Consider the following 5,925-nt stretch of genomic DNA (forward strand, 5'->3'; position numbering starts at 1 on the left):
TTATTATTATTTTTATCTTTTATCTTTTATTTATTTATTTTTAAATTGAAGACATTAAAAATTATATGTGGATGATGCTTTTAAAAAACAACAAAATTTCTGTTCTTGTAATTACTAAATTGCCCATCATTTTTAATTATATTCAGTTTTAATTAGAGAATTAAAATTGTAGTTTTATGGAATTTTAATTGATAACGAGAGTTCTATAAATATTCACTTTGGTTGCGTCTTAGTCTCGCCATTAAGAATCTAGTTTTAGTTTGAGTTCAAAATTATCAGTACCCACAAAAAAGAAAAGATTCATAACATGCACAACATCGTTATAGAATATCCTGCATTTATTTGAAGAAATATGTACAGACAGCTTCCTCGTCCGTTTTCACATATCATGATCGGCATTTTTACATTATTATCCCTACAGCTACTTATCTGTTCATAGCATAGTAAATTTTGCTTCAATTCGGCTGATGTGAAAATGTCATAACATATATTGCTTACATATCTTCCATACCTTCACTTTTTGTTGAAAACTTATTTACATAATACGACTTTGCATCTTTTTTGAAGTATGTACACATACTTCATTGCTGGATCAAATAAATTAGCTTTGAGGGCAAAATAAATAATCAAATATCAGGTAGGTTATACTGGGATTGAGATGGTGACTTACTAACATGGATTCTGAGAAAAAGCACCATGTTTAGCTTTCCAAGTACGACTCTGAAGCATTGAATGGTTAAATAAAGCAGAAAGCAATTTTTATTCTTCCTTCTGCCTTTTGTGAGCTTGTTCTTTGTCATCAAAACTACCACTTTCACTTGGAGCTGCCTCTTCACAATATCCATGCGTTCGCTTCAAGATTTTCAATGTTCGGTTGAGCTCTTCCAAATCTTGCTTGTACACCAAACGAGCCCCATACATTTTCACCACATTTGGCTTATTTCCTCCAGCTTGATAATATGTTTCAAATGAATACTGTTCCTGACACTGTTCTCGAGACAAATAAAATATCCAAAGGTGTTCTGACACCATACGCTCATGCTCTATTTCATTAAAGCGATATGAAATCCCAGGAAAACAGTTAATTTTGAAACAATAACAAGAATAGTTTTCCTTAGGTGGTGCCAAAACAACGCAAAAAGCAATTCCCATCCAGCTGCTACATGATTGAGGAGGTCGCTCCACGTTTAGCGAATGTCCCACAGTTTGATTGTTGAACCACTCGGGAATCCCCTTTCCGGGGCATACAATATAATTACGACCCAAAGAACGACAGATTCCCTGCACCAAAAGAACCAATGTAATGCAATTCAGAGAACAGAGAGAGAGAGAGAAGGACAGAGAGAGACAGAGAGACAAGAGTACCTTACTGGCGAATTTCACGATCCTTGAACATATTGTATTCATCCAGTCTTCATCTTCAACCAATGTAATGCAATTCAGAGAACTGAAAGTAAAATCATAAATATTGGCAAATCTGCTGCTCAACTTCGAGGGATCCGACAACCTTTTCAAGGAGGTACAATTATCTACAATTACGTGTAATTTGCTATTTGATGGAAGATCTGGCAGTTGCTCAAGTCTTTGGCACCCAATCAACCAAAGAAACACAAGTCGAGAAAGGCATTTGATGCTTGCTGGAAGGGTAATAAAATTGTTTCCACTAAGATCTAACATTCGTAAAGAGGACAAGTTATCCCCAATATCATGGGGGATATCACCATCACCAAGATCACAATTGCATAGGTGTATTTCCTCCAAACAACGCCAACGATTTAAAGAAGACAACACCAAACCCCAACAAGGCTCATGGCTCTTTCTAATTCCAAATAAGCGGAGAAGGCCCCACTCGTCCCTTGGCTTACCCATTGATCCAGAAACACACAACGTTTTGAGATTTTTCATATCAACAAGTGGCTCTCTTATTGTGTTTCCCCCCATGTTAAGTACCTTTAAAAACTCCATTTTCCCTGGGAGTTTTTCTATTTTCGAACTTCCGCGGACATACAGCGTTTCAAGAGACTTCAAGTTACAAATCTCAATAGGAATATCCAACAGATTTCTGCATTCATTAATATACAAATCTTTAAGGCCAACCAGATGTCCAATTGTTGAAGGTAATTTCTCAATCGCAGTCCCGCCTAAACAAACCCCGGACAAATTTTTCATCTGTTTTGAAAATTCTGGAATCTTTTTCACTTTGGAGCATCCAGTAAGATCTAAATGTTTAAGGGAATCCATTTCTAGCTCACTTGGGAGACTCTTAATACTTTTACAGGCATGAAGGTTCAAAACTTTAAGTCTTTTAAGAACTGCAAAAGACGAGTGTACCTCAACCAAATTCGTACAATCCCGAAGAAACAACTTCTCAAGATTTCGAAGACTAGTAAAATCTGGGGTACTTACTAATTTACGTGAGTTGCTAAGATCAATATATTTCAAGTTGGGGAAATTCTGCAGAATACAACAAATAATGTATATAAGCTTCCAATTCCAAAACCTTACAATTTTATTGGACATAAAAAAATTGTTAAATAGCATTCATTGGGTATATTCTTACCTCTTTTCCATCCCAAGGCCGAACAAGTTTGCTATCATGCATTTTTAGTTCAGTAAGGAAACGCGGGTGAAAGCTTGGTGGAAGAGACTTGGAAGGATACAAACTCCAATTCATAATTCTCAAGGAACATGGAAGAAATTTGGGAAGAAACGATCAAATTGTCAAATTCTAGAAACCTTAGTCCAGACATGTTAGAGAAGGCTTCACAATTCCAGTGCACCTCCTCTATTTCGGGTAACTGTAGGCTTATGGCTTCAATAGCTCTTGTCCCCTAATAACCAAGAATGTAGGAAATGTCAATTTCACATTTAGTATTGTGCCAAAAAAATAATATCTTCTATCAAACTTGGTAATCTTACATAACTTCTTACCGTATTGGTCATGAATACATGAAAAATGTTATTGGGAAGCCACAACCTACTCCGCAGGCCAGACTCTTTAGACTCGTTACCAACAATTCTCCATGCCATATCTTGTATCAAATCATGCATCCCTATCCTGCTGTACTTGACTGAAGTATCATACAGAAGAGATTTCTCAATTAGAGCATCTATCAAGATCCGGCTTGAAATATCAAGGGAATTGTCTAGCATTTAAATTACTCGTTGCGTGTGCTTCCCTTTGTGAAAACATGCAACATCGAGAAAAATTCTCTTCTCCATCTCTTCTAGTCCATCATAACTTATTTTGAGTTTATCAAAAATTGTTGGATTATGAATTTTCTTTAGATTATCCCGTGCACTATTCCATGCATCTAGACCTCTCTTAAACAAAGCCGACCCCAAATGTTCAAGAGCTAATGGAAGGCCTCTAGCATGATTAATGAAATACTTAGACAGTTCCAAAAACCCATCTTCGGGCAGATCTTTCTTAAAGGCATGTTGACTAAACAGAGCAAGAGCTTCATAATCATTTAACAACTTGACGCTATGACATAAAGTTATGCCATGCTGGACTAGCAAACGTTCATTTCTAGTTGTAATGATCATTCTACTCCCACTACCAAACCAAGCTTCTTTTCCAGCTAGTACTTGTATCTGGTTTATTTGATCCACATCATCAAGTACAAGAATAACCTTTTTGTTGCGTAATTACTTCTCAGTGTATATGATTCCCAACTGTTGATCCCGAACTTGCTCAATCTTTTCTTTCAAGACTGGGAAAAGAAGTTGTTGTTGAAGACTAACTGGAGTACAATCTCTGATATTTGCGAGAAAGCAGTAAACTTCAAAATGATGGAAGATTCTATCATAAACTAGCTTGGCAAGGGTTGTCTTACCGATGCCGCCCATCCCCGTTATCCCTATAAAGCGAACATCATTGGCATCATGAGCTAATAGCGAACCTAGTTGCTCAAGCCTAGAATTAATTCCGACTAATTTCTGTGAGGAATCTGACACGGTGAACGCAGCTTGCACTTTCCTCCACACACTGTTGACGATTTTTTCAATAAGCTCACTTTCACACCTACAAGGTATAAAAAAACCGATCAAAACAACATAAACGAAGCATTCAAGTTTGACTCTGTTAAGACATGGGAAATTAAAAAAGTTCATGCATGCTTACTTGGATTGCTTTGAATGCCAACCCGAAATTTTGGACAGTCTTTTTAGATCAGCTTTCCATTGGACAACCTTCTTTTTATCTTCGTTAGTGATGAACTTTTCTTCATGATCTGCGAAGGCGTTGGCAAAAGATCCACGTTGATTTCTAACGTCAGATGGATCTGTCTCGTAAAAGACCGGCAGAACTGAGTTCCTAGCTTCCATGCATTGAAGAATGGCTGTAAGTTCATTCAAGCACCATTTGGAAGAAGCATAGTTTGGTGAAAGAACAACGATTGCAACATGCGATTCTTTGATCGCACTCGGGAGCTCAAGTGGAATACTTGTTCCTTCTTCAAGCTCTCGATCGTCAAGGAAAGTCGTAATTCCTTGGAACTTGCACAATTCGCGGTATAAATGGGATACGAAACCCTTGCGGGTGTCTACACCCCTAAAACTCAAAAACACATCGTACTTCCATCGAGTAGCTGATTCGAGAGAAAGAAGTGGGGCAGAGGCTCTTTGGGTGCTCATCGCCATTGCAAAGCAAATGAAAAGTGAACGAAAAGCCACGATCAAAATACTCACACAAAAGTATGAGCAGAGAGGTGTTGGGGAAAGGAAATAATGGAAGAGAGAAAGAGTGAAAGTCGTGGGGAAGCCAAGTGGGATAATACGAATCAATCCAACAAGAAAGGAAGAGACCAGCGGACTTAATTGGATGAGGATCCCATTTGGATTCAAATAGTGGGAATATTAGAGATCCTCGTATCCTAGTCATTTATTATATATTATATGGTTAGTTTTTGTCAGATGCTATTTGTATTTAATTTTAAATAATAAAATTCAAATGATTTTTAAATGTATGATTTACGATGAACAGTTAAGATATGAGAATCCTTAGATCCTTACTATTTGGATTCGGATGGGATCCGAAGGACCAAATCCATTATTGACAAGTAAATTGCACAAATAGATTGAGAAAAGTACGTGCGAACAGGCAGCGCTCTACCCACTCCCACTTCTGCTGCTAAATTGGATCAAAAATAATTATTCATTTTCTAGAGCGGATGAGGATCTTTTTTGGAATTTTTTTGGAGTTTTAGAGATTCTTGTATTATGGTCGTTTATTGTATATTGTGCGATCAAGTTTTCGTTAAGTATTATTTATGGTTAATTTTAAATAAAAAATTCAAAATAATTTGTGATCGCACGATATATAATAAACGGTTAGAATGTGAAAATTCTTAGTATTCTCACAATTGGAATCCAGATGAAATCCAAATCCTTCTAGGGCCTCCAAATCCAACTACTTGATGGATGCTTTCCAACCACTTGCTTAGTAAGATTGCAGCAATTTCTGACTAGTGAGATTAATTTAAAGCGAAAAAGACCTATAAAATAATGGAGAGAAATTAGTTGAGATTGAGGCATATCATCCAGGATTAACTCTTAAATGTTAATTAACCAATCAACGCTAATAGTTATTTTTAGATTAGATTCAAAACAAGTAGCTTTTAAATGTTAATTAACACCGAATAATTAACTAAATTTTGAAAAGGGAAGATCATTTCCTCCACACACCCAAAAAAAAAAAAAAAAAAAAAAAACGTAAGCTCTTTAATTCTCATTCATCCTTTAAGTCTAATTTAGGTATTGAAAGACACTTGTATTGACAAAGTCTAACTTGTTTATTCTTTTCTTTGATGGGAGATATTCGTTTGTAATTCTACGCTTGTGTGAAATTTTTTTTCCTCACTTTGTCATTCTATCTATAGATAAAATAAGTAACACAGAATAATTAAGTGAGGTAAGATAACA

General features: G+C 36.2%; 1 pseudogene across 1 annotated transcript; it reads right to left on the bottom strand.

Annotated features, from left to right (window-relative positions):
* Positions 1 to 320: 320 nt before the first annotated feature.
* Positions 321 to 4,739, bottom strand: LOC137726659 (TMV resistance protein N-like; annotated as a pseudogene). The gene is made up of 5 exons (XR_015963181.1): positions 4,127 to 4,739; positions 2,932 to 4,027; positions 2,561 to 2,831; positions 1,366 to 2,454; positions 321 to 1,281 (listed from the first exon to the last, which is right to left on the bottom strand). The product of XR_015963181.1 is annotated as a TMV resistance protein N-like (transcript).
* Positions 4,740 to 5,925: the final 1,186 nt, after the last annotated feature.

This window comes from Pyrus communis, chromosome 5 (genome assembly GCF_041283825.1).
Source record: "Pyrus communis isolate YQ-2024b chromosome 5, ASM4128382v1, whole genome shotgun sequence".
Lineage (NCBI taxonomy): Eukaryota > Viridiplantae > Streptophyta > Magnoliopsida > Rosales > Rosaceae > Pyrus > Pyrus communis.